Source organism: Apostichopus japonicus, chromosome 18 (genome assembly GCF_037975245.1).
Source record: "Apostichopus japonicus isolate 1M-3 chromosome 18, ASM3797524v1, whole genome shotgun sequence".
Taxonomy (NCBI): domain Eukaryota; kingdom Metazoa; phylum Echinodermata; class Holothuroidea; order Aspidochirotida; family Stichopodidae; genus Apostichopus; species Apostichopus japonicus.
In genome coordinates, this window is record NC_092578.1 from 240629 (window position 1) to 251349 (window position 10721).

A 10721-nucleotide genomic window follows, 5' to 3' on the forward strand; every position below is an offset into this window, starting at 1 on the left:
AATATCTTTTGGTATTGATGGTACTGCATGCTTGATTAAATTGTTGCATTTATAAGTTTTCTCACAATTACTATGACAATCAGTTCCTTGTCTGCTGAACCAAAGTTGATGATTGGTAACTGTGGCAAGACACAGAGTGCAGATACTAACTGAAATCATTTTTTCTTCTTTCCTAATGGAAATTCACCTTTTTACTACAATAATGTTTGTTATGCCCATCTTCTTTCTGTACTACTGTACATACATACTAAGTTCAAACTAGTTAAACTTGTCACTATGCCAAATGACAAAATTTGCAACAAAGCTTACTCAGTAATGTGACAGCAGTTCGCTTGAATTAGTGATTTCCCTCAGACTGAGTTAAGCGGGCAGCATCCTAATTGCCCTCTTTATTAAGACTGGATAACTATCCAACAAATTGAGGACTTCCCACTGTAAGGTATGAATCATAAGTTCTTGCCAATTGGATTCTATGTTAGTAAGCCTGCAATGCACTGTGGCATATACTAAGTGTCATTAGTATTCCATATTGGTGCTATTTAGGGTAACATGTATCCATTGATCTCCAGAGAAAAAGGCATGAAGGCTTCCATCCATCATACTGTATATCACACATGTTATTCACAGTCTGTATGTACATAAAGAAAAACCTTGAAAATACAAACAAACAAAAAGAAAATAGAACCAAATGAGAAGTAATCACAAAATATTCTCCAAAACTCATGGAAAGTATGGTTTTGATTAAATTGTAACTAGTACTTTGAGATGGTACAATGATTGTTTTGTCCATCCTATTACAGATATCAGCTGGATACCCATATTTTTAAACAGCCAGAATGAAGGTCACCTCTCACTTTAAGTCATGCATAATACATAAGGTATCAAAATAATAATCAGCTATCATAAGTTATTATCGTTTGCACAACTCACAGTAACCACTTGTATAACTCTCATTTGCAAAATCCTGTTAGTAAATTAGAAAAAAATAATATGTGCCTATTCTATTAAATTAGTCCTAACCTATTTTAAAATAAACAATCACGTTCCCCATCAAGTTCAGTATGCATGAAACTGTGTGGTAGCCTTTTTTGGGGTTGCAGGGGGGGGGGGGGGGGAGACAAGCCTTTCCTTCCTGTTACTTCTGTTGTATGATTTATTACTTTGTTTGACCAAATATGTTCAAGACTTATACAAACTGTCATCAAATGGAGCCACAAATTTCATAGCAAAAATGTAGAAAAGACATTAGTGTAACCTAGCTAACAATTATACTACCCCTTGTGTTTAGTTTAGTTTAGTTCAGTAGGAAAAAAAGGATCAGGAGGGACACTCAAGTCCCCATCAAGGACCCAATAGGAGAGGAAAGAAAACTGAAGACACAAACACTCAGACCTGAGTACAATGCTTTAAGTGCTTGTCCAAAGCATTCTTAAACCCATTCACACTACTTGCAAGAACAACTTTCTCAGGCAAACCGTTCCACTCATTCACAACCCTAGTAGAAAAAAATTTATGCCGAATATTAAGACTACTTTGTGACTTTTGGAGTTTAAGACAATGACCTCTGGTCAGGCCTTGACAAATACGGTCGCCAACTCGCCAATGGCTACTAGAATATGCGGCTGGTGAGCAAAAAATGCATCACAATTGACATTTTGGGGAGTGGCTTATTCGCTCACTGCCTTTTTACGTTAGGCTTACTACTAACATGTGAGCCAATCAAGAAAGGCCTATTGCCTAATGTAACATATCACAGTAGTATTATCAAGTGCACTGTTACAACACGGAGATTTTTCAGTTGCGGGGACTTTTTGCGAAGTGTAGTGATACGAACTGAACTTTCAAGGGAACTCAAACATGAAATCATAATTTTACCGAAATAACATTTCATATCTCGAAATGAACAACAGGAAGTTTATTGGATTAGTTGTCTGTCATAAAACATTTATAATTCTCGAAACCTGACCAATGAAAGCAGTAAGTCTGACACTCAGTAATCGATCGACTATAATAATAATTGTCAGTACCAAGCATTAATATGCTAACGATACTAACACATACACTGATACAGTAGTCTGATGTCATTTCCAGTGAAAGTTACAGATGGTCAGCCATGTCATCGTTTATTTGTGGTCAATTTTTACAAAGCAGGTCCTAAACTATGCTTAAAATGTTTCAACGTTTCATTTTTTCATATGTATCATGTTTTAAACACTTTAGACGAACCACAAGCTGAATAGGTCGTTTTTCCTGTAAACAAATAACACTATACGGCGATAGCCTAAGTAAGGCCATACTACATATGTTTATATGACACAAACAATTAGTGATAGAAAATGGCGAGTAAATTAAACGTTTTGGCGAGTAGAATTTTAGCCTCGGTTGCCAGTTGGCAAGTAGTTTTAAAAATATTTGTGAGGCCTGCCGCTGGTACAACTACTATTTGCAAACATGAAAAAGTCAGTGAAGGCTAAATTGTCAAACCATACACCTGTACTGGTGTTTACCAGAACCAAAAAAAAAAACTTTTTTTTTTCTTTCAGTTAATTATAAACTCCTACGATAAGCCGACAATACTAACAACTAAGGAAAGCCAAAATTAGCAAGTGCTTCGTGCTTTAAATATTTCAAACATGCAACAAATGGTGAATATGCAAACTTGATTCTCAGTCACTGATGTTTTAACAAACTTTTATTCTCAGCAACATATGTTTAACACAATGATTTTTTTTGGGTGCAGTGTCCACTTGTACAATACAGTGGCCAGACTGGTCAAATTTACTTTACTGTGCTTCAAAGACAGTTGGCGATGTTTAATGTTGGTAGCTCGACAGGCGTTTTAGCCATTAAGTTTGGTAGCCCACATACAGTAAAAAGGAGCCCGGGCATAGGATTTTTCGAGCCCTGATAAAATCCTGTGTTACTTCAGCCTTTAGGTCTTAAAATAAGCATGCACAGTTTTGTGAAACCCGAAACCTTTCTTATTTTCTAGCCAAAAAATTGGATCTGGGTCAAAAACGTTTTTTTCCCCTCCCGAATTTCATTGAAACATCCAAATCTCTGACGGAGGTGTCACGATCGCTAAGATGCGTAGCTTTGCTAACAGAGGTCCAAGTCTAGTTTGTTGGCAGTAAAGGATATAAAAATATAAAAAAATTCAAGAAATGTTACTGTCTTCATGACTCTCTTTTCATTACCCACATTAACTTAACTGAAGTAAAAATGTCGAAAAGAAATGTGTTAGTGAAATGTTCTCTTAAAGTTTCAACATCACTCATATGGCACACATATCGTTTGTCTTGTGTTTACAGTAATTCACAAAGTTCAAGTTCTTGTTCAGAAAAAAAATCACTGTCATCCCGATCACTCGATGGTCTCATCAGCTAGAAAACTACTCTGATAATGACAGAACAAGTGATTATTTGCTCACAATCAACTAAGAGTTTCTGTTAACTAAGGAAGGATTTGCTCTGTCGGTTGCTTACTGTTTATACTGCTAATGATGATAAAATAGAATTCGTTGGTTAACACACAAAAAATTCGCCCCAGATGGAGAATCTTCCTAAACATAGATGTTATTGTAATACCTCCTCCCGAGAAACTACAATCAATTTCTCTACCTCCAAATTCATGCTATTAAGATATTATATTTTCGGGGAATAGGGCCAAGCGTAAACCCCATTATGACCAATTGGGTATCGTAAAAAAAATTGCTTTACAATACGATTGGTCCAATTAATTCAGTAGTGGCTGACAAAGTGTTCCAAGGTACCAAATTGGCCAAGGCTCAAGCCATGTTGGCGGGTGGTGTCTTGACGGTAAAATAAATTTCTCTTCAAGGAATGAAGAGAATTTACCATCTACACTTTCAAGTACAAGTTGAAAAATATCGCTGGCAAAAGCAGGGATTTGGTTGGCAAAGATTTTAAATTGTTTATGTTAAAGTTGGAAACATGTGTTCATCAACGTAAACGAATAACCAACTGAGAGACGCCTTTCTAACTGATAAGAAGAAATAGTGAAAGGAAACTTACAAAGAAAAGAAAATCTATTAGCATACAAAGAAAACTTGTCCAACAGCAACATCTGTAATTTCCAGCCATATATGCAACATTTTTACTCCTTTAGTATTTCCTGGGCTCAAGTCTGATGCCAGGTGTATCTTGTGAATAATGGACTATGACTGGTCTAATGTTACTTTTTGCATCTTTATTGTTCAATTCCCAGAGCCCTGCTCAAATGTTTTCTCACTGCTAGACCTGTGTTCTGGGCCGGCTGCATGCGCAGATGTATGTTGTATGGTATTGTGGATTGCGCAATGTACCTTTGAAGTTTTAACAATCATTTTTTGTACACGAACTGTGCTCTTGTGTTTGAAATGATTTTCTCCATATCCTCTACTGTTAAATTGAAGTAAAATAATAAGGACAACACAAAGAGGACAAACATGTTGGATATAACAATATATTTTGAACTGCATCTCGTCATTTGAGTGTGTACTTCTCACAACTACTAACGTTGGCCACCAAGGTCAGTTCAACACTACAAGGTCACCTAACTGATTCACTCATATATGGGCTGCATAGCCTACTGTTAGGCCTACCTATCCACACTCAAGCACTGGTATATGACGTGTGCCGATGGTAGCTGACAATGTTGTCTAGCAGAAAAGCTTACTCTTGTAGAAATTTACTTTCATATTGCAAAAAGAACAGTAAATAGGAGAAACCAAAGTCAACAAACGATAGATGGAAGCTTTAACTTTTTTCCAGTATTTGCAATTCACATTTCGGTTTCTTCTTTTTTTTCAGTTTCTTAAAATAAAAAATGGTACCGAAATTCGGTCGTCAAAAACCAGTTTCGGTAATAAAACCGGTTTCCTGTGCAAGCCTATCTTAAATTCTCATTGACTTCCTACTGTATTGTAATCTGTAGTTAAACTTAGTCATAGAAATAGCACATGGTTTAAGGATTGTCAAGATGGATTTTGTAAGCATCCTACTTATAGATTAGCTAGATGTTGGGCTATGCCAATTCAAAGTTAACCAGCCTGTACTCTTCACCAACGATACTTACTAATCTAGCCTTAGCCAACAATTAATTGGTTATGAAAGGAGATTGAACCAAACCCTCAGTAAACATACAATGGCAAACGTACTTTTATAGGCCTAGTCTAGTTGAAAAGTGAACCATCTAGCGTAGCCGAAAGCCCTAGACACAGTACTAGTTACTAATACTACTATACTACGGCCTATCCTATGCCTAAATTAGGCCTAACTTTGCCATGTCGACTGCAACATTAGGTCTAGGCTAGGCCTAAGTTAGGTCAAAGCTACGTTTTCTTTCTATTTAATTTCTATTAATCTAAATCTGCTTCCAACACTGTTCATGTATATGATACTTACCCAGTATCAATACATTTACTAGAGAGAAGTTGTTAATGGTAAATCAAATATTCCGTAGTAACGCCACTTTCTCGGTCATGCAGAAATCTGTCCAAATAGTTGGCTCACATCAAAAGTGTTCACTAACTTAGTGTAGTTTATTTCTGTACCAAGGCTAACCATCTGAGCTTACAGTGTACAGTTGCTAGTATTACTAAATACTACGTTATTGTGGATGGTACATGCCCACATACCGGTTGTGCATAGTGTATAGCCTATAAATACGGTACAGAACGAGTAATATGTACATAACTTGTTGACATTTCGATGTGATGACTGAGTTGCGAGAACGAGGGCGAATCCTAAGGGTGGAGGCGCTACAACAAAAATATATAATAGGGTTCATAATAAAGGTTCCCGAAAAAAATACTGCAAATAAATGTCTGATCTATTGCTGTAGAAAAATAGGAGCCCATATTTCACGTCTTTTGAAAAAGTTTTTTTTATAAAACTCTGTATCACATCAGTTGGGGTTAGGGTTTTATAATCAGGCGCGTATCCAGGGGGCGTTGGGGGCGCGCGCCCCCCTGGTAAGAAAAAGAGGAGAGAAAAAAGAGAAGAAGAAAGGGAAAAAAAGAGGGGGAAAGAGGAGGAAGGAAGGGAAAACAAAAAGAAGAAAGAGAGAAAAAGGAGAAAGGTAGCAAAAGAGGAAGCAGAAGAAAGACGCCAAGACATCGGGAAGAGAAAGAGGAACAGTGACATAATTACAGCGCTGATCCCTACTATATACACAGGATGGCCAGTGACGGATCAAGGATTTCGGAAGGGCGTGCACCTCAGCCTACCCCTTACACCGACAACTCCATTTTTGACGTTCCATTTTTCCTTTCTCACTTATATATATATATATATATATATATATATATATATATATATATATATATATATATATACATACATACATATATATATATATATATATATATATATATACATATGCATATATATATATATGCATATGCATATATATATATGCATATATATATATATATATATACTATATATAGTATATCATGACGTGTGTGTTTATGGACGCCATAAACAATTGTACAATTGTGCTATGAAACCAACTGTGGCTGGTATTGACCTCGACCGAGTCGTCGGGGAACATGGCATTGGAACATGGAACATGGCGCATTTCGGTATTAGACCAGGATCTATAGGCAAACCAGGCGCGTAGCCAAGGGGGGCGTAGGGGGCAGCCGCCCCCCCCCCCCTTTGAGCATATTTTTAATAATTTTTTTTAATGTTTTTATGATATCGCTAGTAATTTCAAAAGAGAAAATGCTTAGTTGCAACTTACAAGGCCTGGGAAGTGCCATTTCCAGCGATCTGGGAGGCATTTTCAGCCAAAATTTTCTTGTACGCTTCGCGCCAAACATGGTGGCGCTACGCTTAGATAGTTTGCAATGCCGTATCTACGGCTCTGATAATTTGCCTACATTTTCGCCCCTCCCTTGGCAAATTCCTGGCTACGCGCCTGATGCGAACTGCACTAGACCTATGTCCTTCGATGCAACACTGCCATCCAGCTGATAAATATACATTCCGACCTGAATGCTTATTGTTACCCCAAACCTAGTACCGTAACTCATACAATGAATCTAAAAATTCAATTCTGCATGCGATTTGAGAATTGAGCACATTTCCTGTGAATATCATGTAGTGGATCCAAGGGCATATCATTGCCGGGGCGGACACACCCATCACTTCTTGAGATTGTTCCCATCTGCATGAAAATGCGCGCCCACAACCCTACGCCCACCCCTCTAATCGCTTCCCGTTGAGCTACGAAACTTAATTAATGCATGACCTTCGCCCGTAGTACCAAGACTTTGACAAAATACGGCAACACACCACTTCATCGATAACAAGTGATCGGGTTGTGTTTTAGTGACGTCTAGAGGTCGTGCACTGACCTACATGGAGTATGAACACTCCCGATTTTGCAATTTCCCAAGATCAGGCCCCGAAAAATTCCAAGAAATCCCAAAGACACTGTACTGTATGGATATCTAGCAATAATTATAGGGATGAAAATCCCAAGATCTTCCCTAAACTGAAGGCAAATAGAGAATCGAAGCCTTCAGTGTGTAATGAACTTAAAACCTTGCGTCTTTCGAAATGAAAATAATGTGGAGCATTGCCAATAAACAGATAAAAGTTATTTATTTCAGTCTTATTTCAATTATTCGAATTTGTAAAGCAAACAGCAGATATCACATCCTATCAGTGAGCATAAAAATGGCGTTCCAACATGGACAGTCTCCAAACTGTCTATGTGTGTATAGTGTTCGGTTACTTAAATATCTGGTATATTTTTTCATTCCTTCAACGAAGTTTTATAGTAGCCGTTATAAGAGGTTTTAATATTTTTGCACCAATATATTGGCGCAGATCCCCACCAACTTTATCAGTGGCGTGGATATGATATACCGTGTCCCCCCCCCCCACCACGTTGTCTTGACCAAATGTTGCATTTAAACCTCCCCTGTATTGACCTTTGGCGCAGTTTGATGCAGCATTGTGCAAATGAGGAGGTGGGGGGGGGGGGAGGGGCTGCAGCCCCTCCAACCAAATACTTTATTCCTGAAAATTAGGGCAATATACTGTGAATTTTTCGGGCACCTACTCAAAGAAAAATAAATTGCAATGATGTAGCTAAAGGAAATGAATATTTTATAAAATATCTCCTTGATAATTAGAATAAAGTTCTAAGCTTGGCCGACTAATTCGTCATTACAAATGTAAAAGAGAATTTGACATAATTGGACCTCCATGCTTTTTCTCCATCTACATAAGACATTTCGTTGTTTACATTAACATCCCGCGGTATACTGCGCAACTTCCACGGACCGTTCGGTACACGATGGCATGCGATGTAATAACCGATGCTTGCTTACATGATATTGAAAAATCTAGGTTATATTTTTCGGGCAAGTCGTTACAGCCCCCCAAATCAAAATTTGGCTCCTACGCCTTTGACTATACACACATCGACAGTTTCGTGGCTGTTCAGGAGCCGCCATTTCCATGCTGCACTGATATGATGTGATATCTGCTGTTTGCTATACAAATTCGAACAGGCGCGTAGCGAAGAATTTGCCAAGGGAGGGGCGAAGCCTGTAGGCAAACTATCTAAGCGTAGCGCCACCATAAGTTGGCGTGAAGCGTACAAGAAAATTTTGGCTGAAAATGCCTTCCAGATCGCTGGAAATGGCACTACCCAGGCCTTGTTAGTTGCATCTAAGCATTTTCTATTTTGAAATTACTAGCGATATCATAAAAAATAATATGCCCGGGGACGATCTCCCCCTTCCCGAAATGCGTCATGTTCCCCGACGACATAGCACAATTGTTTAAGGCGTCCATACACACACACACGCGTTATGATAGACCATATAGTATACATATAGATACATTAGTGAGAGAGGAAAAATGGAAACGTAAAAAATGGAGTTGTCGGTGTATGGGGTAGGCCGGGTGAGGCGCACGCCCCTTCCGAAATCCTCGATCCGTCACTGGATACCCGGCCATGTGTATATAATAGGGATCAGCGCTGTAATGATGTCACTGTTCTTCTTTCTCTTCCCAGTGTCTTGGCGTTTTTCTTCTGTTCCCTCCTTTTTCTCTCTTTCTTCTTTTTCTTTTCCCTTCCTTCCTCTCCTCTTCCTTTTTCCCCCTCTTTTTCCCTTTTTTCTTCTCTTTTTTTCTCTCCTCTTTTCCTTACCCGGGGGCGCGCGCACACAACGCCCCCCTCCTGGATACGCGCCTGCCTTACATTCATATTTAACGTCCATGATTATGAATTGTTAATTGCCAACAACTCTGTACCTGGACGACACACATTAATCCGGGAGTGACTCGAACCGGGGACCTAATGATTGAAAGGCACCGGCGTTAACCACTGAGTTAACACTCCAAGGAGCTAACACTACAACGTTTATAGGTAAAGACGGTTTAATTTGTTGTTTCAAACCAATTTCTCGTGCAATACGATTTCTTAAGAATTTTTGCAGCAAGAATAAAACAAAGTTACTTTATAAAAACATTTTCTTGTCAGTCGTCTGCGACGTCTTGACTTCCACAGTGTTTAAATTCAAATTGACAGATTTTTGTCACCAAGGAACGACGAAGTTGGATATATATGTTAGAGTGCTTTAAAAGTTCCTGTACCCTGGCATGACCAACTTTCCTTGTTGAAGTGTAGAGTATTAACTCGAAAGTCTAATGAAACTCACCAGAGACCCCAAAAGAGGTCATATAGTAAGGTGTGTTTTTCATCCAAGAGCAATCTACGGTTTCCCATCTGAAATGACTTTCTAAATTTTGAAAAGATTCCAAATTTGAGTTAAAATGTTGAATTGGAAGCCACCCGATGTGTAAGTTGTAATCCATAAGCCCTTGCGGGTTCTCCTATTGTGGTCGCTAATTAAGCGTCGCAAAGATAACAACTGATTATATTATTATTCAGTCTACGAAAGTCTTGTGACTGCCAAGATACGGTCCTTGCGTGGTAACTCAGATCTTTACATCATTCTGCTGATTGTTATTCCACGCAGACTGGAGACCCCCACCGTTGGGGCACACGAACCGACTTTCCTCTTCTTCGAGTCTTTGGTGCCGCTCAATTACTTTTTTATATTTTGATACGTAATTTAGGCTAGTCTGGGCTGTTTTGTATTTTATGTTTTACGTTGTTTTATATGTTTAGTAGATTTATATATACCTGTTTTATGTCTTCCATCTGTATTTTTTCATATTAATTTTTTACTCCGTTAATTTTACCGCAAACGTGCAATATTCTGCTTGGGAATTAAATGCAGCACGACTTTAGTATTTTAATATTTTTGCTTTTGGTGACCTTAAATTTCTTTTGACTTCGACCAAAAACAATATTAGTTTAGTTTAGAGACCCAAGGATCAGGAAGCCTTACAGTATAGCTTATTTGAGACCCTATCCGTGTTAGATATCCGTGCTTCTTTTACCAGGGGGGGGCATTCCACCCCCCATTCTACCCCTCCACCGACTAATTTAGGTAGGAGCATGAACCTTTAATGAAGGGCTATATTTTAAGTGAAAGTCATCCTGTATCCCCACCCCATGTCATAACTGTATATGATAAGTGAAATTCATCCTGTAAACTACACCCCATGTCATAACTGTATAAGTTAAGTGAAAGTCATCCTGTATCCCCACCCCATGTCATAACTGTATATGATAAGTGAAAGTCATCCTGTATCCCCACCCAATGTCATAACTGTATATGATAAGTG

The 10721-nt window shown here is 38.4% G+C and overlaps 1 protein-coding gene across 4 annotated transcripts in view; it reads right to left on the reverse strand.

Annotated features, from left to right (window-relative positions):
- The window catches only part of LOC139958378 (tyrosine-protein phosphatase non-receptor type 4-like), a 94573-nt gene extending 88913 nt beyond the window's left edge, over positions 1–5660 (reverse strand). For all 4 annotated transcript variants that reach the window (XM_071955397.1, XM_071955395.1, XM_071955394.1 and 1 more), the window contains exon 1: positions 5406–5660. The gene's annotated coding sequence lies outside the window, so the exon portion shown is untranslated. The remainder of the gene's footprint in view (positions 1–5405) is intronic.
- Between the last annotated feature and the right edge of the window lie 5061 nt (positions 5661–10721).